The 22,223-nt window shown below is 35.4% G+C and overlaps 1 protein-coding gene across 1 annotated transcript in view; it reads left to right on the top strand.

Moving 5' to 3' along the window:
• Positions 1–7,824: 7,824 nt before the first annotated feature.
• The window catches only part of LOC126991521 (putative neural-cadherin 2), a 54,638-nt gene continuing 40,239 nt past the window's right edge, over positions 7,825–22,223 (top strand). Inside the window, 1 exon segment of the mRNA XM_050850267.1 lies at positions 7,825–7,980. The gene's annotated coding sequence lies outside the window, so the exon portion shown is untranslated.

Raw genomic sequence — 22,223 nt, 5'->3', positions numbered from 1 at the left:
GGTGAAAGAGGGTTGGTTAGGCTTATCCCTGGTACGTGTCAAGGCGAACCAGGTCATCAGGAGGTAGTTAGTGAAGATGATTGATGCTATGGGCCACTTTCACAGTTCGCCATGATGGGTTTGTATGTAGCAGTCACCCCTCAAACCGCGTGCTCTTCCTCCCCGGTGACACTTAGAAAATGGGTTGTTGTTGCTTTTTTTAACCCTGACGTATATTGCCTTTCTCTATCCGTGAACCAGTTAGCGCTTAGAACACTCAGTGACGGTACTTACAATTGGAAAAAAAACAAGTAAGCCTCCAAACCAATACCAAAGACTTCGAAAATTCCTTGTGTGGTGTTTGGTGTTCATGTTTAAGTTAGGAAATTTGAGGAAGCCATACGGGGAATCTCTTGTGTATCTGGTCTTGCATTAAAAACCTTACCATTGTTGAGTGTAGAGGGTTGAAGAGTTTGTGTTCGAGTGATTACAAAGCCACAGTGTTGGACCGTGGACTTATCTCTTAGTAGTGTTGTGCTTAGAGGCGGATGATGGCAATTAGGTAGTTAATGTTTTTAGGATGGGCCGGACTAATAAAAACAGGAGATATAAAACCTTAAGAGAAAGAAAGATGAATGATTTTAAGTCCTATTGTGTTTTTAGAAAAGACCGCAACAGTAAAAGGCGTAAAGTAAAAGCTTAGTAAAAGGGTGAAGGAAATACAAAACCATAAGTGAAAGAAAGATGAATGATTTTAATTAAGTCCTGCTGTGTTTTCAGAATAGACCGAAACAGTAAAAGGCATAAAATAAAAGTTTAGTAAGAGGGTAAAGGAGATACAAAACCATAAGTGAAAGAAAGATGAATGATTTTAATTAAGTCCTGCTGTGCTTTCAGAATGGACCGAAACACACAGAAGAGGAAATATGAAACAATAAGTGAAAGAAAGATGTGATATTAAATCCAATTATGTTCAAGTGAATGGACCAAAACACTCAAAGAAAGAGATTAAGTAGATTTGCATTATTTATATCCTGAGGTAAATGAACAGAAAGACAAATATTAAGAGGGGAATGAATAAATACTTCGGTAAATGAAGAGAAACACAAAGATATATAACTGTGATGATTGCAAACTCGTCTTGTTGGTAACCGTCAGCTGAACAAGTAACTAAAAGAAATAGCATACAGAAGAATGACTTCACTTTCTTTGCGTTTTCAGGTGGAATCAAATCTAACTCTTTGAAGCCTCCGGGAAATGGACAGAAACAAAAAGATTATGATTTTGAGATGATTGAAAACACGCCTCATTATATCTCGCTATATATTAAGGTGAAAAGACAAACTCGTATTTTTCAAGAGAGGAATAAAACTAAATCATGTATCTTCAGGTAATCGAGTCAAGTCTACTTAAACCGTCACGGAATAGACACAAAGACTTAGGTTATAATTTAGAGATGATTGAAACACTCCTCATTATATCTTCTTATATACTAAGGTGAAAAGACAAACTGTATTTTTTCAAGAGAGGAGTAAAACTAAATCATGTATCTTCAGGTAACCGTCAGGGAAATAGACACAAAGACTTTGGTTATAATTTAGAGATGACTGAAAACTGGTCTCATTATATCTTCTCGTATATTAAGGTGAAAAGACAAACTCGTATTTTTTTCAAGAAAGGTATAAAACTAAATCATGTATCTTCAGGTAATCGAATCAAGTCTACTTAAACCATCACGAAATAAACACAAAGACTTAGGTTATAATTTTGAGATGATTGAGAACAAGTCTCATTATATCTCGCTACTTAAGGTGAAAGGACAAACTCGTATTTTTTTCAAGAAAGGTATAAAACTAAATATTGTATCTTCAGGTAATCGAATCAAGTTTACTTAAGCCATGAGGTACATAGACACAAAGACCTAGGTTATAATTTAGAGATGATTGAAAACACGCCTCACTATATCTTGTCAGTTAAGGAGAAAAGACACTCATTTTTTTTCGAGAGGAATGATGATCAGTCTTGTATCTTCAGGTATTCGTACGAGTTTTGGGCATTTCCCGGAGTAGTTTTATGACCCTGGTGGTGGTTTGGCCCTTCTTCAGTAGCGTGAACCTAAAAAACACTCATTAGAACCCGATTGATCCCCTCTTTGACCTTTAGAAATAGTTGATGTGAGAAACTAAAGCGTCTTAAAATGCCGAACTTAGAGTATAATTAAGAGATGATTGAAAATACATCTAATTATATATTTGTGAACAGACAAACTCAACAAATATTATCAAGCAATTAGTGTATTCCGGTAATCGAATTAAGCCGTTATCTCAAAATCTTCAGGATAATAGACAATACATTTCTTAATTACGAGGTGATTGAAAACACGATCAGTAATTCATGTCTTGAGGTGAACAACTTCGCAAATTATTATCAAAAAGGAATAATGATAAATCTTGCATATTCAGGTAATATCTCTCTCTCTCTCTCTCTCTCTCTCTCTCTCTCTCTCTCTCTCTCTCTCTCTCTCTCTCTCTCTCTCTCTCTCTCTCTCACACACACACACTCACTCTCTCTCTCTCTCTCTCTCTCTCTCTCTCTCTCTCTCTCTCACACACACACACACACACACACACACACACACACACACACACACACACACACACACACACACACACACACACACACACACACACACACACACACACACACACACGCACACACACACCTTATCCGTGCCTTCATAGTTTTAATCCTCTTTGATATTGAGCGAGGTTTTATTCTCTATGTTAAACGAAATAATCTGATGAAGTAAATATGGAAAGGATGTCGGTTTTTATATTCACGTGTAATTCTAACTTTTAGGTACCTGGGATTAAGTAGTTTCATGTATTTAGAATTAAGGTGTTGAATATGATTGCCTAAACTTAAGTAACAGAATGAGGAGGGAAGAGCAGGAGTTAAATTGTAGGATAGTAAAAAATAATCGTGTTTAAATTGCCCGTTGAATGAAATATAGACAAAAAGAAAAAGAAAGTAGACGACCAGTTCGTTCTCTGTAAAAAATAATCAGGAAACAAATCAAGTGAAACTGTATGATGTTTAGATTCTTTGTGGAAAAAAATATGGAAACAAAAGGAAAAGAAAGTAGATGTTTGATTTTTTATTAGAAAAAAATAAACACAAATAGAAAGTTGGTGTTTAAAATTTGGCACAAAAATGTAGATGATGTTTTAAGTCTTTGTAGAAAAAAAACAAGAAAATAAAAGAAAAAGATAACGTTTGAATCCATTGTAGGGAAAATAATGAAAAGAAAAAGCAAGAATAGATGATGTTCAAATCCTTCGTAAGAAAAAAAAAGAAGGAAACAAAAGAAAACGAAACAAAGTAGATGAAGGTTGAAATCTGTGAGAGAGAGAGAGAGAGAGAGAGAGAGAGAGAAATGAAACGAAGGAAAGAGAGGGAAAGGAGATGATGTTTAAATCTTTCTTACACACACAATAAGGAAGCGAGTACAAAACAAAACAAGAGGGTTCAAATAAGTAACCAAGACGCACACCAAGCCATCGTATAAGTGTGTGTGTGTGTGTGTGTGTGTGTGTGTGTGTGTGTGTGTGTGTGTGTGTGTGTGTGTTCTTGTCTCCATTAAGAGTGTGTCGCAAACCTTTCACTGGGCTCCTGGACGTGTTAATGCCGCGATCCATCAACCAGCAGCGGCGGTAGTTAGACCATTAATAGATGTTATTCTGCCCGGCTAATTGATGAGGCGAACGCATTATAACACAGTAATGAGTCTTTATCTGCGACATTAATTGTGAGTGAACATTTTTAATTTGTTAATGACTGTACGCTGACATACATTAAAGTACTTATCAGTGAAGGGTTACCGTGAAATTACCCCCGGAGGAATATTTATTACTTTAATGATGGTAACAATAATGATGATAATAATAAATAATAACAGTAGTAGTAATAGAAATACCTTAATAATGATAGTCAAAAAATATTTCAGTGGAGGAAGTTGAAATTGAACCACTTGAAGTATTAATAAATTCAACTCAGAAAACAAAGTAACGATAATGAAGAGGTTAATAAACGAAAGAGTAAAACTAGTAGATGAAGAAAATCAACCACTTAACATGCAGACGGGTACAATTAAGTGGATGGAGAGGAGGATTAGGCACTTGATATGCGAGTGAAGAAAATAATAAGTGAATGAAGAAGAGAATTAACCACTTAACATGCAGACGGGTACAATTAAGTGGATGGAGAGGAGAATTAGCCACTTGAGATGCGAGTGAAGAAAATAATAAGTGAATGAAGAAGAGAATCAACCACTTGACATGCCAATCAGTCAAAATTAAGTGGCTGAAGAGGAATGTTTTACCACTTGAGATGCGAGTGAGCAAAAAAATAAGTGAATGAAGAAGAGATGGAACCTTTGTTAGATGAGAATAAGTAAAGATCAAGTGACTGAAAAAGAGAAATAACACTTTGAGATGAGAATGAGCAAAACTTAAGTGGATGAAGAGGAATTTTGACCACTTGAGCTGCGAGTGAGCATGAAGATATGTGAATGAAGGAGAGATTTAGCCTTTTTAGATACGAATGAATAAAAATTAAGTGGATAAAGAGAACAATATTTTACCACTTAAGGTGTGAATGCGTGAAAGGTTAATGAAAGCTACCACGAGGACTGGATACAGACTGAAAATAAGTGAATGAAGGAGAAATTTAGCCTTTTTAGATACGAATGAGTAAAAATTAAGTGGATAAAGAGATCAATATTTTACCACTTAAGGTATGAATGCGTGAAAGGTTAGTAGACGAAGAAGATAGCTAACCACGAGTGACTGAAAATAAGTGAATGAAGGAGAAATTTAGCCTTTTTAGATACGAATGAATAAAAATTAAGTGGATAAAGAGAACAATATTTTACCACTTAAGGTCTGAATGCGTGAGAGGTTATTAGACGAAAAAGATAGCTAACCACGATTGACTGAAAAATAAGTGAATGAAGGAGAGATTTAACCTTTATGGATACGAATGAATAAAAACTAAGTGGATGAAGATGATATTTTAACTACTGAAGAAGTGAATGCTTGGAAATTTAGTAGACGAAGAAAATATTTAAGTGACTGAAGAATAAGTTGATGTTTAGCCATTCAAGATACGAGTTAGCTAAAAATAAGTGGCGTATCATAAACACTTACAAGAGCAATTGCAGATAGATAAAGTTTAAGTGGACGGTGAAAAAAATAGTAGATGAAGAAAATGTTTGATCACGACTGAGTAAAAAATAAGTTGGAATATATTAAATCATGTAGGACGCGAGTAAGCCAAATGTAAGTAGAATATTATAAGCCCTTACTACATTAATTACAGGTAGATAAAGTTTACGTGAACGGTGAAAAATATTTAGTAGACGAGTGTGAAAAGTAAGTTGATGATATTTAGCCATTTAAAATACGAGTAAACTAAAAATAAGTAAATATTGAGCCTTACTACATTAATTACAAATATATCAAGTTTAAATGAACGGTGAAAAAAAAATATTAGACGAAGAAAATAGTTAACCACCGAGTGAGTGAAAAACAAGTTGGAATATACTCACTCATTTAGGATGCGAGTAAGCTAAATGTAACTAGAATATTATAAGCCCTGACTACATTAATTACAGGTAGATCAAGTTTAATGGGACAGTGAAAAAATATATATAACCACATAGATTACATTGTGGGTATTGCATGAGACTTAATAATGCCGAGTGTTGTTTTTTTATCAGTACCGAGAGGATGGATATTCACTATTCAAAGCACCGCTGCCAGATTGTCGTACTCAAAGCATACCATTTACCGGTTTCTGACGACTAACGATTGCCAAGAAACATCAGGAATTAACTATTTCAACGATAATTATAAGTGAATCTCCTTATTGGGGTCCACGAGACAGTTTTGGGGTCAGAAGTCGGTAAATATAAGAGGCTGAGTAAGACAATCTGGCAACAATGATTCAGAGCGTTAATAGAGAGGGAGTGTTGGCCTTATGAAACAGTTGGTGGGCGAAGGTTTGTCTATTCATTACGGACAGGTGTTTAAAGGTACCTAACAGAAGTGGACGAATAGTTATCCCTCAGCAGCGGGCTTTATTTTCACATTTGCTTCCTTTTTTATGCCCTTGAACTGACTCCTCTGCTGTAAAAATAATAATAAATAAATAAATAAAAGATTGACAGGTAGATAATGGGTCGCCTTTTAGGGAGGGGAGGAGGTTGAAAGGGGGGACTAAAGGGGTTGTAAATCTAATAACAAGAGGAAGAGGAAACCAAGAGGACACAAAGAGGAAACAGGATACGAAGAGTGTTTAAAGAGGGGAAAAGGGTTAAATTAGTAAAAAGAAGAAAAAAAGGAGTGGAGAAAGGACAGAAAAATAGATAAAGAGGAAACAGGATACGAAGAGTGAATAAAGAGAGGGAAAAGCTTGAATTAGTAAAAAAAAGAAGAAAACAGAGTGAAGAAAGAAGGGCAAAAAAAACAGACAAAGAGGAAAGAGGATACGAAGAGTTTATAAAGAGGGGAAAAAGGGTTGAATTAGTAAAAAATAAATAAAAAAAGATTGGAGAAAGGACAGAAAAATAGATAAAGAGGAAACAGGATACGAAGAGTGAGTAAAGAGAGGAAAAGGGTTAATTAGTAAAAAAAGAAGAAAACATTAGAAAGGATAGAAAATAGATAAAGAGAAACAGATAGAAGAGTTTATAAAGAGGGAAAAAGGGTTGAATTAGTAAAAAGAAGAAGGACAGAAAAATAGATAAAGAGGAAACAGGATACGAAGAGTTTATAAAGAGGGGAAAAAGGGTTGAATTAGTAAAAAAAAATATAAAAAGATTGGGGAAAGGACAGAAAAATAGATAAAGAGGAAAGAGGATACGAAGAGTTTATAAAGAGGGGAGAAAAGGTTGAATTAGTAGAAAGAAGAAGAAGAAAAAAGAGTGAAGAAATAAGGACAAAAAAATAAAGAGGAAACAGGATACGAAGAGTGAATAAAGAGGGAGAAAGAGTTAAATTAGTAAAAAAAAAACAGAAAAAAAAAGAATGGAGAAAGGGCAAAAAAACAGACAAAGAGGAAACAGGATACGAAGAGTGTTTAAAGAGGGAAAAAGAGTTAAATTAGTAAAAAAAAAAAAAAAAGTGAAGAAAGGACAAAAAAAAGACAAAGAAACAGGCTAATAATACATGGGTTACCTTTTCTAAGCAGCAGGTGGATGAAGTTATCTTTTCCTAATTAATCGATGGATGAAGTTCAGTGGATGAGGATCTGCCACGTTATCTTTCTAATTAACAGGTGGATGAACATGTACCTAATTAACTTTTCTAACAGGTGGATGAGAATTACCTGTTTTACCTTCCTAACCAAAAAGTGGATGAGTAACTATTAGACGATGAATTACAGCCAATATTACTTTTAACAGTTGGATGAAGATCTATTTTATTTACCTTCCTAACTGACGGGTGAATTAAAACTACCTAATTTACCTTTACTTAACAGGTGGATGAGTATACACCTGATTAACGTTTCTAATTAACAGCTTTATGATGTACCTGCTTTACCTCTTATGAAAACGTGGTTGACGATCTCCCTAATATACTTTTTATAGTCAACAGGTAAATGAAGATGTAGGTTTTGATTTATACATGTTACTAACAGGTGGAAACATTCTAACGCTACTAATGAATGAAAAAAACAGATATACATGGTTTTTGCCCTTCAAGTAGTGTTTCTCCTTTCCAAAACCAGGTGTGTATAGTGTTTCCCCTCCCCGTAATGTTTCCCCTTTCCAAACCCAGGTGTATATGGTGTCTCCCTTCCCTTCCCCAGGTGGAGGCGGAGGACGCGGACGCCGTGGACCGCGGGGGGCTGGTCTACAGTCTGGGGGAGGCGCACGTCCCGGCCCACGCCCTGCCCTTCGCTATCAACCCCCACACCGGTCACCTCTTGCAGCTACAGGTGTGTGAGGGGGAGGGGGAGGGGGAGGAAGGTAGAGATGCAGGGGGGGTAGGAGTGTGGCGGAGAGTGAAGGGGGGAGATATGGGGGAGGTGGTAAGGGTATAGGGGTGTAGGGGGTTAGAAGTGTGTGAGGGGAGAAAAGAAGGTGAGATACGGGGAGAGAGGTGATGTAAGTGTATGGGGAGGGGAGAGGAAGGGAGTAGAGTTGTGGGGAAGAAGAAGGGGGAAGGGAAAGGAATAGGAGGGGTAGAAGAGAGAGGGAAGCCTTTGTTTTTTGTTGTTTTTTGCTTCATTACGGTTTTTCTCTTCCCTCCCATTGTTCCTTTTATTCCTTCTGTTCTTTCGTTGCTTCCTTTTTTATCATTTTATTCTTTCTCCTCCACCCCCCGCTTTGTTCTTTCCTTCCTTCCTTCTTCCCTTTCATTCTGTGTTTGTTTCCTCTCTTCTATCGTTTCCTTCCCCTTCCTTTCCATCTTCTCTCCTCTCCTTCCTACCCTTTCTTTCCTATAAGCTATGGAGAAAGTTATGGGAGGAGTTTAGTAGTGTGTCGGGGGAGGAGAGAGGAAGAGGGGGAGAGGAAGAGGGGAGGTACAAGTGTGGGGGGTGGGGGGGGAGGTACAGGGAGGAGAAGACAGGGTAGGAATTATAACAAAAAGAAAAGGAGAAAGAAACCTCCGCCAGATGTCGCGTATACCAAGATGACAGATGTGTGTGTGTGTGTGTGTGTGTGTGTGTGTGTGTGAAAGAGACAGAGACAGAGAGAGAGAGAGAGAGAGAGAGAGAGAGAGAGAGAGAGAGAGACTGAACATGTTGAAACTTGTAACTTGACCCCCCAAAAAATATATATATCAACATCATTACTAAAATTCAACCCATTACTCTTTTTTTTATTTTGCCATCTTTGCTATTTTATTTTTTTACATGAACAGAAACATAACATTGAAGGCTTTTTGTTCTATATATATACATTTTTATTTTATCTTTAATACAACTCTTACTATTTTTGCATACACATTTATTTTTATTGTTTTTTATGCCTTCTCTCTCTCTCTCTCTCTCTCTCTCTCTCTCTCTCTCTCTCTCTCTCTCTCTCTCTCTCTCTCTCTCTCTCTCTCTCTCTCTCTCTCTCTCTCTCTCTCTCTCTCTCTCTCTCTCTCTCTCTCTCTCTCTTTTTACCGTAAGAAGGATGAAAATAATGGAGAAAAGAGAAGAAAGAGAAAAAATCGCAGAGAAAGAAAAACACTGATTAAAAAAAAAAGTTGAACCGAAACACGAAGAGAAACTTTAACAACACACACGAATTAGAGAGAGAGAGAGAGAGAGAGAGAGAGAGTTGAAAGTTATCTCATTCCAATCTTTCCTCTTTTGTTCTTCCTTTCTAATCTTCTTTTTCCTTTCTCCTTTCCTTTATTTTCTCTTCTTCTTTATTATCTACTTTCCACTTGGGTTTAAAATTTCCTTATCATCATTTCCTTTTATTCTTCTTTTTCTATCTACTTTTCTCCTTTATCCATTATTTCCTTTCTTTTCTCATCTTTCCCTCCTTTCCCTTCTTTTCCCTTCTCTTCTTCCCTTCCTTTTTTTCCTTCTTTACCCACCTTTCCCTTTTCCCTTCTTTTTTCCCTTCCCTTCTTTTCCCATCTCTTCTTCCCTTCCCTATCATTCATCTCCCTTCCCTCCTTTTCCCTTCTCTTCTTCCCTTTCCCTCTTTTTCCCTTCTCTTCTTCCCTTTCCTTCTTTTTCCCTTCTCTTCTTCCCTTCCCTTTTTTTCCCTTCTCTTCTTCCCTTCCCTTCTTTTCCCTTCTCTTTTTCCCTTCCCTTCTTTTCCCATCTCTTCTTCCCTTTCCTTCTTTTTCCCTTCTCTTCTTCTCTTCCCTTCTTTTCCCTTCTCTTTTTCCCTTCCCTTCTTTTCCCTTCTCTTCTTCCCTTCCTTATCATTCATCTCCCTTCCTTCTTTTCCTCTGTGTATTCTCTTCTATTTTCTCTTCTATTCCTTTCTTCTCTTCCCTCTTTGTTCTTTTCTAATTTTTCTCTTCTTTCTTTTCTTTGTTTTACCTTCCTTTTCAATATTATTTTCATTTTTCTTTCCTTCCCTATCTCTAACTTTCCTTTTTCCTTTTTCTGCATTATTTCTCTCTTCTTTTTTTCTCCTTTTCTCTTTTCATTCCTTTTTTAATCCATTTGTTATCTTTTTTTTTCTCTTTCTCGTATTTCTTATTTATTTCTCTCCTTCTTTCCTCTTCCTATTCCCCTCATCTTTCCGCTATTTTCCCATTTTTTCTTCTATTTTCTTCTTTTCTTTCTATTCTTTCTTTTCTTTTTATCTCCTTTTTCTTCCTCTTCAGTTTTCTTCCTTCCTATTCTCTCCATCTTTCTCTTTTTAATCCTCTTCCTTCCCTCCCTCACTCTTACTTTCATTATCATCTCTCTTTCTTTCCCTCTTCCCCTTCCCTTCATCATCCCCTCTTCACCTCTCCATTATTCCCCTCTTTCTCCTTTCCTTTCTCTATCTCCTTAATCCTTCCCTCTCTTCTCCTCCTATTACCATGTTCTCTCCTTTCCTCCTTCAGTACAGTTCTTCCTTTCTCTCTCTCTCTCTCTCTCTCTCTCTCTCTCTCTCTCTCTCTCTCTCTCTCTCTCTCTCTCTCTCTCTCTCTCTCTCTCTCTCTCTCTCTCTCTCTCTCTCTCTCTCTCTCTCTCTCTCTCTCTCGTCCCTTCCCCCCCCCCCCCCCTCCCCTCCCGACATTCACAAAGCACATTATTCCTTCCATTCCTTCATTATTCCTTCATTTGTTGTGTTTATAATCGCTACGTCTTTTCTAATCTCACCTGCCCTTCTTTTTGATGTCCAGGTGCGCTAATTGGAGTAGTTTTCCCTCCTTAATCACCTTAAAATTGAGTGGTTTCGCTTAAGTCCGCTTTTTACCGCGTCCAACTCCATCTCTTCATTAATTTTTTTTTTGTTTGTTTATTTATTTTTGTGTATTTACCTATTTTCATCAGTTTGTATCAGTTTTTCTATGTATACTTTGATCTGTTTATCTATCTATGTTAATACCTATCCTTATTAATATCAGTTATCTATCTATCTATATCCATGTACCATATCTATCTTTGTAACAGCCAATCTTGAGTCTATATCAGTTTTTCTATCTATTTATATCTATCTGATTCTACCTATCTATCAGTGTCAGGTTTTTTTTGTCTCTGTATCTATTTAACTTTAGTCTATATATCTATCTAAATAAATATTCTTATCAGTGTCATTTTTTTCTATCTATGTTTAATTGCCAATCTTCTTCAGTCTGTATATATATTTTTTCTATATCCATCTCACTATCTACAGTATATCATCTTTTTATGTTCATATTTTCTCTCCCATTTGACTTCTATGTATATTTCTCTTTAGTTTTTTTTTATGATTTTCTCCCTCCTCCATTATCATCATCACCATCATCATCATCTGTCTTCAGTCATTGCTAGTCCACTGCAGCACAAAGGCTTTTCCTAACGTCCTGCTCCTTTATCTGAGGTTAGTGCACTCCGTCCTGGGCAATGGTCTAACTCAATCTATCGCGTCTCCACCTGTCCTCGGTCCGTCCACCTGTCCTGACTTCCACGACTCCTGTTTTGCCGCTCTGTTACTTCGGCTGTTTGTCTGTCTGTCTGTCTGGTGTCATTTCTGGGCTTGACGTGACCCAGGACGTCGATTTTTTATTCTTTTTTCGTTATTAGAATTTCATCATTGCGTTTATTTTCTGTTTATCTGTTTATTTGTGTTTGTGTTTTTCGTTTCTCCTGTTAACTGTTGTCTTGTCTGCCGTTGTTATTTATCTATATCTATCTATCTATCTGTATATCTATGTATCTATCTATGGGTGTTTATCTATTTTTATCAGTTTATATCTTTGTCTGTTCTGTTTCCCATGCAAGTCACTTTTATCTCCATCCGTCCGTCTGTCTGTCTGTCATATTTTCTTTATTTCTCGTTTTTTTTATATATTGTTCCCATAATCTTTTGTTTCTTTTCATCAATGTTCCTTTCTCTGTTAGTCTGTTTGTTTCTTTTGTTCGTGTTGTGTTCTTTTTTTTTCGTTCCTGTTTAGACCGTTTTTATGCTTGTTTGTTTCTCTCCCTTTTTGTGTCCTGTTGTTTTTTGTTGTTTATGTTTTTTTTGTGTTTTTGTGTTTGTTTTGTTGTTGTTGCCGTTGTTCTTTTGTTTGCCTTGTTACTCTTCTCCGTTTTCTTCTTTCCTGTTGTTATCGCTGTTGTCTTTGTCTTCCCTTTTCTTCGACTTCCGGGGATGTTTAATCTTTCCTCTGATTAACTCTCACCCTCCTTGTCATCCTCTTTTGTTTTGTTTCTTTTCCCGTTTTTTATCTCTTTTTTTTTCTTATTCCCTCCTCGCCATCATCCTCTTTTTTTTCTTCTCTTTCTTTCTTCTTCTTTTCTTTTCTTTTTGTGCTTTTTTCTTCTTTTCGTTTCTTCCTAGTTTGTTTGTTTTTCCCTCTTCTGTTTTTTTTATTCATTTTTTCTTATTTATTCCTCATTCGCCACCTCCATCTTTTTCTTTTTTCTTTGTTTTTTGTAATTACGCTTTTTTTATTCCTTCTTCCCTTTACGTTTTCTTCATTTTTTCTCTTTCCTGTTTTATTTTTTTTATTTGTTTCCAAAGTTCTCCTTTTCATAAACCTCCTCCTCCTCCTCCTCCTTTTTCTTCTCCTTCTTCTTTTCTCTTTTTTTCGTAATTTCACTTCTCTCTTTTTTTTCCTTTCTTCAACTTTTCGTTTCTTTCTAATTTGTTTGTTTTCCCTTTTCTGTTTTTTTATTCATTTCCTCTTGTTCCTTCCTCATTCTCCACTTCCTTCTTTTTTTATTTTTTTGTAATTACTATATTTATTTTCCTTTACTTTCCGTTTCTTCCTGTTTCTTTTTCGTTTTTCTGTTTTACTTCTCTTCGATTCTTCTGCTCTTCCTTTTCATCAGCCTCCTCCCTCTTACTTTTCTTCTCCTCCTCCTCCTCCTCCTCCTCCTCATTTTCTATTTTTGGGGGAATTTTAACTTGTCATTTTTTTTCCTTCAACAACATTTTTGCTCGTCCTATTTTTTTCGTCTTTCCTTTTCTTTCATTCGTCTCCTCTTATCCCTTCTTCGCCTTTTTCCCTTTTCTTCTTTTTTATCTTTTTTTTGGGGGGTAATTCCATTTCTCTTATTTTTATTCTTTCTTCAACTTTTCGTCTCGTCCTAATTTGTCTTTATTCTTTTTCCTGTTTTTTTTTTTTTTTTTTGTCTTTTTTATTCCTCTCAGTCCTTCTTCGCCAACCTCCTCCTGTTCCTTCTTCTTATTTTTTTTCTTTTTTTTTGTGGTAATTCTATTTCATATTTTTTCTTCCCTCAATTTCTCGTTTCGTCCACATTTTCATTTCCTCATCCTACAATCCTTCCAATCCTTCCAATCCTTCCAGTTCTTCCAATCCTTCCAATCCTTCCAATTCTTCCAATTCTTCCAATCCTTCCAATTCTTCCAATCCTTCCAATCCTTCCAATTCTTCCAATTCTTCCAATACTTCCAATCCTTCCAATTCTTCCAATCCTTCCAATCCTTCCAATTCTTCCAATTCTTCCAATCCTTCCAATCCTTCCAATCCTTCCAATCCTTCCAATCCTTCCAATCCTTCCAATTCTTCCAATCCTTCCAATCCTTCCAATCCTTCCAATCCTTCCAATCCTTCCAATTCTTCCAATCCTTCCAATTCTTCCAATCCTTCCAATTCTTCCAATTCTTCCAATTCTTCCAATCCTTCCAATCCTTCCAATTCTTCCAATCCTTCCAATTCTTCCAATCCTTCCAATTCTTCCAATTCTTCCAATTCTTCCAATCCTTCCAATCCTTCCAATCCTTCCAATTCTTCCAATCCTTCCAATCCTTCCAATTCTTCCAATCCTTCCAATCCTTCCAATTCTTCCAATTCTTCCAATCCTTCCAATCCTTCCAATCCTTCCAATTCTTCCAATCCTTCCAATTCTTCCAATCCTTCCAATTCTTCCAATTCTTCCAATTCTTCCAATCCTTCCAATTCTTCCAATTCTTCCAATCCTTCCAATTCTTCCAATCCTTCCAATCCTTCCAATTCTTCCAATCCTTCCAATCCTTCCAATTCTTCCAATCCTTCCAATTCTTCCAATTCTTCCAATCCTTCCAATTCTTCCAATCCTTCCAATCCTTCCAATTCTTCCAATCCTTCCAATCCTTCCAATTCTTCCAATCCTTCCAATTCTTCCAATCCTTCCAATTCTTCCAATCCTTCCAATTCTTCCAATCCTTCCAATTCTTCCAATTCTTCCAATTCTTCCAATCCTTCCAATTCTTCCAATCCTTCCAATTCTTCCAATCCTTCCAATTCTTCCAATCCTTCCAATTCTTCCAATTCTTCCAATTCTTCCAATTCTTCCAATTCTTCCAATCCTTCCAATTCTTCCAATCCTTCCAATCCTTCCAATTCTTCCAATCCTTCCAATTCTTCCAATTCTTCCAATTCTTCCAATCCTTCCAATCCTTCCAATTCTTCCAATTCTTCCAATCCTTCCAATCCTTCCAATTCTTCCAATTCTTCCAATCCTTCCAATCCTTCCAATCCTTCCAATCCTTCCAATTCTTCCAATTCTTCCAATTCTTCCAATCCTTCCAATTCTTCCAATTCTTCCAATTCTTCCAATCCTTCCAATTCTTCCAATCCTTCCAATCCTTCCAATTCTTCCAATCCTTCCAATTCTTCCAATCCTTCCAATTCTTCCAATTCTTCCAATCCTTCCAATTCTTCCAATTCTTCCAATTCTTCCAATTCTTCCAATTCTTCCAATTCTTCCAATTCTTCCAATTCTTCCAATCATTCCAATTCTTCCAATTCTTCCAATTCTTCCAATTCTTCCAATTCTTCCAATTCTTCCAATCATTCCAATTCTTCCAATCCTTCCAATTCTTCCAATCATTCCAATTCTTCCAATCCTTCCAATTCTTCCAATCCTTCCAATTCTTCCAATTCTTCCAATTCTTCCAATTCTTCCAATTCTTCCAATTCTTCCAATTCTTCCAATCCTTCCAATTCTTCCAATTCTTCCAATTCTTCCAATCCTTCCAATTCTTCCAATTCTTCCAATTCTTCCAATTCTTCCAATTCTTCCAATTCTTCCAATCCTTCCAATTCTTCCAATCCTTCCAATTCTTCCAATCCTTCCAATTCTTCCAATTCTTCCAATCCTTCCAATTCTTCCAATCCTTCCAATTCTTCCAATCCTTCCAATTCTTCCAATCCTTCCAATTCTTCCAATTCTTCCAATTCTTCCAATCCTTCCAATTCATCAAATTCTTCCAATCCTTCCAATTCTTCCAATCCTTCCAATTCTTCCAATTCTTCCAATTCTTCCAATTCTTCCAATCCTTCCAATTCTTCCAATCCTTCCAATTCTTCCAATTCTTCCAATACTTCCAATCCTTCCAATTCTTCCAATCCTTCCAATACTTCCAATTCTTCCAATTCTTCCAATTCTTCCAATCCTTCCAATTCTTCCAATTCTTCCAATTCTTCCAATTCTTCCAATTCTTCCAATTCTTCCAATCCTTCCAATTCTTCCAATTCTTCCAATCCTTCCAATTCTTCCAATTCTTCCAATTCTTCCAATCCTTCCAATACTTACAATCCTTCAAATTCTTCAATCCTTCAAATTCTTCCAATTCTTCCAATTCTTCCAATCCTTCCAATTCTTCCAATTCTTCCAATCCTTCCAATTCTTCCAATTCTTCCAATTCTTCCAATTCTTCCAATTCTTCCAATTCTTCCAATCCTTCCAATTCTTCCAATTCTTCCAATTCTTCCAATCCTTCCAATTCTTCCAATTCTTCCAATCCTTCCAATTCTTCCAATTCTTCCAATCCTTCCAATTCTTCCAATTCTTCCAATTCTTCCAATTCTTCCAATCCTTCCAATTCTTCCAATTCTTCCAATTCTTCCAATTCTTCCAATACTTCCAATACTTCCAATTCTTCCAATGCTTCCAATTCTTCCAATCCTTCAATTCTTCAATTCTTCAATTCTTCCAATTCTTCCAATTCTTCCAATTCTTCCAATTCTTCCAATTCTTCCAATTCTTCCAATCTTCAATTCTTCCAATTCTTCCAATCCTTCAATTCTTCCAATTCTTCAATTCTTCAATCCTTCCAATCCTTCCAATTCTTCCAATCCTTCCAATTCTTCCAATTCTTCCAATCCTTCCAATTCTTCCAATTCTTCCAATCATTCCAATTCTTCCAATTCTTCCAATCCTTCCAATCCTTCCAATTCTTCCAATCCTTCCAATTCTTCCAATTCTTCCAATTCTTCCAATTCTTCCAATCCTTCCAATTCTTCCAATTCTTCCAATTCTTCCAATCCTTCCAATTCTTCCAATTCTTCCAATCCTTCCAATTCTTCCAATTCTTCCAATCCTTCCAATTCTTCCAATTCTTCCAATCCTTCCAATCCTTCCAATCCTTCCAATTCTTCCAATTCTTCCAATTCTTCCAATCCTTCCAATTCTTCCAATTCTTCCAATCCTTCCAATTCTTCCAATTCTTCCAATTCTTCCAATCCTTCCAATTCTTCCAATTCTTCCAATCCTTCCAATTCTTCCAATCCTTCCAATTCTTCCAATTCTTCCAATTCTTCCAATCCTTCCAATTCTTCCAATTCTTCCAATTCTTCCAATTCTTCCAATTCTTCCAATCCTTCCAATTCTTCCAATTCTTCCAATTCTTCCAATCCTTCCAATTCTTCCAATTCTTCCAATCCTTCCAATCCTTCCAATTCTTCCAATTCTTCCAATCCTTCCAATTCTTCCAATTCTTCCAATTCTTCCAATCCTTCCAATTCTTCCAATTCTTCCAATTCTTCCAATTCTTCCAATCCTTCCAATTCTTCCAATTCTTCCAATCCTTCCAATTCTTCCAATTCTTCCAATCCTTCCAATTCTTCCAATCCTTCCAATTCTTCCAATTCTTCCAATCATTCCAATTCTTCCAATCATTCCAATTCTTCCAATTCTTCCAATTCTTCCAATCATTCCAATTCTTCCAATCATTCCAATTCTTCCAATTCTTCCAATTCTTCCAATCATTCCAATTCTTCCAATCATTCCAATTCTTCCAATTCTTCCAATTCTTCCAATTCTTCCTATTCTTCCAATCCTTCCAATCCTTCCAATTCTTCCAATCCTTACAATCCTTACAATCCTTACAATTCTTCCAATCCTTACAATCCTTACAATCCTTACAATTCTTCCAATCCTTCCAATCATTCCAATCCTTCCAATCATTCCAATCATTCCAATCCGTTTCCTCTCATTCCATCCTCACTAACCTCCTCTTCCTCTTTCTTCTTCCAGTCTTTTTTTTTTTTTATTCCCTTTCTCTGCAGTTTTTAGTTTCGTTTTATTTTTTTTCTTTTTTTCTGTTTTTTCTTTCATTTTCTCTTCACCAACTTCCTTCTTCTTTTATTTTTCTTCTTATCTTTTTTTCTGGTAAGTTCTCTTCCTTTTTTTTCTTTACTCCAATTTTTCGTCTCCACATTTTTTTTTTTCTCTTTCCTGTATTTTTTTTTTTCGTTTTCTCTTATTCCATCTTCATCAACCGCCTCCTCCTCCTCCTCCTTCTCCTTTTTCGTCTTTTCTTTTTCTTGTAATTTCTCTTTTTTTTTTCTTTCTTCAACTTTTCGTCTCTTCCTAATTGATTTTTTATTTATCATTTTTTTTGTTTTTAAACTTTTCTCTTATTCTCTCTTCATCAACCTTCCCCTTCTTCTCATTGCTCTCTTTGTTATAATTCCACGCAATGTTTTTTTTTCTCTCTTCGACTTTGTTTCATCCTTTTTCGGTTTTTATTTTTCATTTTTTTTACTTGTTTCCTCTTGTTCCTTCTTCATTAACCTCTTCCTCCTCTTCCTTCTCCGTCTTTTTTTTCTCTTCTTCTTCTTCTTCTTCTTCTTCTTCTTCTTCTTCTTCTTCCTATCTTCGTTTTCTGGTAACTCCACTTGGTTTTTCTTCTTCATCCTTTCGTCTTTCCCTAATTTCTTTTTCTTTTTTTTTTTTTTTTTTGGACAACCTCCCCCTCATTTTTTTTTTTTTGTACACTTCTTTCTTTATTTATTTATTTTTTCTTTTTCCTGTTTTTTGTTTATTCATTTCCTCTTCAACTTCCTTCTCCTCCTTCTTCTTTTTATCTTTTTTTTATTTGCCGTATTTTCAATTATCTTTTCTATCTTCATCTTTCTTCTTCTTCTCTGCATTTTTTCCTGTTTTATTTTCCATTCCTTTCCTCACACTTCCTTTTTCCACCAGTCTCCTTCATCTTCTTCTTCTCCTCCTTCTTATCTCTCTTTTGTTGTTAATCCAATTCTTTTATTCTTTCTTCCTTTCTGCGTTACGCCCTAATTTGTTTTTTTCTCTTTTCTTATTTCTTATTCTTCTCCACTTATTTCCTCTTCATCTACCTCTTCCTTCTTCGTATCTGTTTGTTTGTTTTGTCATAATTTCACTTTTCTTTCTTTCTTTCTTTCTTCAACTTTTCGTACCCTTATCATTTTCTTTTTTTTTCCTGTTTTTTTTATTTGTATTCTCTCTTCATCAACCTCTTCCCCTTCTTCATCATATTTCTTTTTTCTGGTAATTCTCTTTCTCTTCTTTCTTCAACTTTTCCTTCCGTCCCATTTTCTTTTTTTCCTTTTTTTATCCGTTTCCTCTTATTCCCTCTTCATCATCAACCTCTCCCTTCTTCTTATCTCATTTTTGTTGCAATTCCACTTTTTCTTTTTTTCTTTAACTTTATCGTCCTTTTTTGTTTTTGTTTTTGTTTTGTTTTTCTTTTTCTTCTTCATTTCCATTTCTTCCATCTTCATTAACTTCTTCCTCCTCCTCCTCCTCCTTCTCCTTCTTCCTCTTCTTCTTATCCTCCTTTTTTTGGGTAATTCCACTCCAGTTTTTTTTTTTTTTTTCTTTTTTTTTTGTCTCCGTCTCTTCCTAATTTATTTTCTTTATTCTTCCTTCTCTTCTCTTCCTATTCTTCCTTCATCAACTTCTTCCTCCTTGTTTTTCTTTTCGGTTAATACACTTCTCTTTTTTTTTCTCTTCTTCTTATTATTATTATTCTCTTCGTCTCTCTTTGGTTGCAATTCCGCATTTCGTTTTCTTTTCCTTCTTCGTCTTTGCGTTTCGTTCTAATTTCCACTTTCTTATCTTGGCCCGGAGCTCAACTTAATTATCTTACAAGTTCTCTTCATCCTTTGTAGTTTCACGACTTTCTTTTCTTTATCTTTATTTCTTCTTCCTCTTGTGTATTCCTTCTCTTCTTTGGTAACTTTCTTCCCTCTGAGCTGTATTTCCTTTTTTCTTCTTCTTCTTCTCCTCGTTCATATTCTTATTCTCATTCGTCGGTTTGTGTCTGTCATTTTGTTTCAAGTTTTTATTTTTTGTGTGTTTTTATCTATTTTTTTTTTAAACCTCACTTTTCTCTATTATTTTTTTCCTTTTTTTACCATCACATAATTTTTTGCTTTCCTTTTTTCGTGTTTTTTATACCTTTCAAATATTACTTTTCTGTCATTTTCTGTTTCGTTTTTATTTTTGTGTTTTTTTACCTTTTTTTCCAAGCCTCACTTTTCTCTCTATTATTTTTTTCCTCTTTTTACCATCACATAATTTTTTGCTTTCCTTTTTTCGTGTTTTTTATACCTTTCAAATATTACTTTTCTGTCATTTTCTGTTTCGTTTTTATTTTTGTGTTTTTTTACCTTTTTTTCCAAGCCTCACTTTTCTCTCTATTATTTTTTTCCTCTTTTTACCATCACATAATTTTTTGCTTTCCTTTTTTCGTGGGTTTTTTTTTACCTTTCCTTTCAAATATTACTTTTCTGTCATTTTCTGTTTCAAGTTTTTATTTTTTGTTTTATTCCTTTTTTTTCCAAGCCTCACTTTTTTTTCTGTTATTTTTTTTCTTCATCTTTTTACCATCACATATTTTTTTGGTTTCATTTTTTCGTGTTTTTTTTCTTTTCTTCCACAGATTACTTTTCTTTTCTTTTTTCTAATTTTTTCCATGTTCTTTGGCCTCCTCACATTTTTCAGGCTTCCCTTTTTCTTGTTTCTTTCTTCCTTTTTTCTTCCAAACATCTTTCTTCTTTCTAATTTCTTCCTCTCTTCTGGACACATTCTTTCAGTTTTATTTGTTTTCTCATCAAACTTTTTTCATTTCAGACGTCATCCATCTTTCTAATCTCTCTCTCTCTCTCTCTCTCTCTCTCTCTCTCTCTCTCTCTCTCTCTCTCTCTCTCTCTCTCTCTCTCTCTCTCTCTCTCTCTCTCTCTCTCGTTAAACTTTTCCTTCTTTTTCTTTCTCTTTTTTTTAAACCACCTCTCTTCATAATTAATTCCTATCTTTTTTGTCATATTCATTTTTCTTCATTAATTATATCAAACGTTCTCATCTCAAAACATCACCTTTTTCTTCAACTGTCTTTCTTTTTTTATTAATTTCCCTCTTCCAAATCACTTCTAACTGCTTATTCACTTTCTTTTGTTTGTTTTTTAATATTCTATCAAACTACTTTTCAGACATCACTTCGCTTCCTAATTTCCTCCTCTCTTTTTCTGGTCACTTCATATCAGCTTTTTTTTATTAAAGTTTCCCATTTCCAAACATCACTTCTCTTACAAACCTCTTTATTCCTCTCTGGTCACATTATTTCATTTATTATTTTCTGTGTTTTTATCTTTCTTACTTTCTTTTCTTGTCAACTTATTCCAGTTTTCTTCATCTTCATCACACTGTTACCTTCTTCCTCTATTCATCTCATTTCTTCGTTAACGTCACTTTCTTCCTCACTTGTCATAGTCTCATTTTCTTCATCACGTCTTCTTCATCTTTCTTTTTCTTTATGGTAAATTTGAACTTCCCTTTCCATTCCTCATCTTCATCAACCTATTTATCACCCATTTTCCTTTCTATTTTCAGTTTGCTCCTTTTGTTCTACCCTTTTCAAGCATTTTCCGTCTGTTTATCACTTTCCTCACCTTCGTTTGTTTATATATCACTTTCATCATCTTCCTTTACATGTTTATCACCTTCCTCGCTAACCTATTTCATTTCCCTACTTCTCATTTTCCTTTCTATTTTCACTTTGCTCATTTTGTTCTACCTTTTTCAAGCATTTTCTGTCTGTTTATCACTTTCCTCACCTTCGTTTGTTTATATATCACTTTCATCATCTTCCTTTACATGTTTATCACCTTCCTCGCTCACCTATCTCATTTCTCTACTTCTAATTTTCCTTTCTATTTTCACTTTGCTCCTTTTGTTCTACCCTTTTCAAGCATTTTCCGTCTGTTTATCACTTTCCTCACCTTCGTTTGTTTATTTATCACTTTCATCATCTTCCTTTACATGTTATCCACCTTCCTCGCTAACCTATTTCATTTCTCTACTTCTAATTTTCCATCTCTGTGTCACCTCCTTGTTTTATCCTTTTTCAAGCATTCTCCGTCTGTTTATCACTTTCCTCACCTTCGTTTGTTTATATATCACTTTCATCATCTTCCTTTACTTTTTTATCACCTTCCTCTCTAACCTTACATACTTAATTTCTCTACTTCTTATTTTCTATCTCTGTCTCACCTCCTAGTTTTCCTGATTTTCCTTCGTTTCTTTCCTCCTTCACCTATCATCTTTTCACCTTCCTCGTTCACCGCTAACCTAACTTAACTTCACTTTCAACTCTACTCATTCCTCAAACTTTAAAGACCTTTTTTCTCACCTCCTAACTTTTCTTTTTTTCCTTCTTCACTTCCTTTCTCACCTATCATCTTTTCACCTTCCTCGTTCACCCATAATCTAACTTAACTTCACTTACAACTCTTCTCATTCCTCTACCTTTACTGACCTTTTTTCTCACCTCCTAAGTTTTCTTTTTTTCCTCCGTCATTTTCGTCTCTCACCTCTCTTCTTTTCACCTTCCTCGTTCACCTCTAACCTAACTTAACTTCACTTTCAACTGTACTCATTCCTCTACCTTTAAGACCTTTTTTCTCATCTCCTAACTTTCCTTTTTTCCCTTCGTCACTTTCCTCTCTCACCTATCATCTTTTCACCTTCCTCGTTCACCGCTAACCTAACGTAACTTCACTTCCAACTCTACTCATTCCTCTACCTTTAATGACCTTTTT

The sequence above is a fragment of the Eriocheir sinensis genome, unplaced genomic scaffold, assembly GCF_024679095.1.
Source record: "Eriocheir sinensis breed Jianghai 21 unplaced genomic scaffold, ASM2467909v1 Scaffold297, whole genome shotgun sequence".
NCBI lineage: Eukaryota > Metazoa > Arthropoda > Malacostraca > Decapoda > Varunidae > Eriocheir > Eriocheir sinensis.
This window is presented reverse-complemented; position numbering and strand designations above follow the sequence as displayed.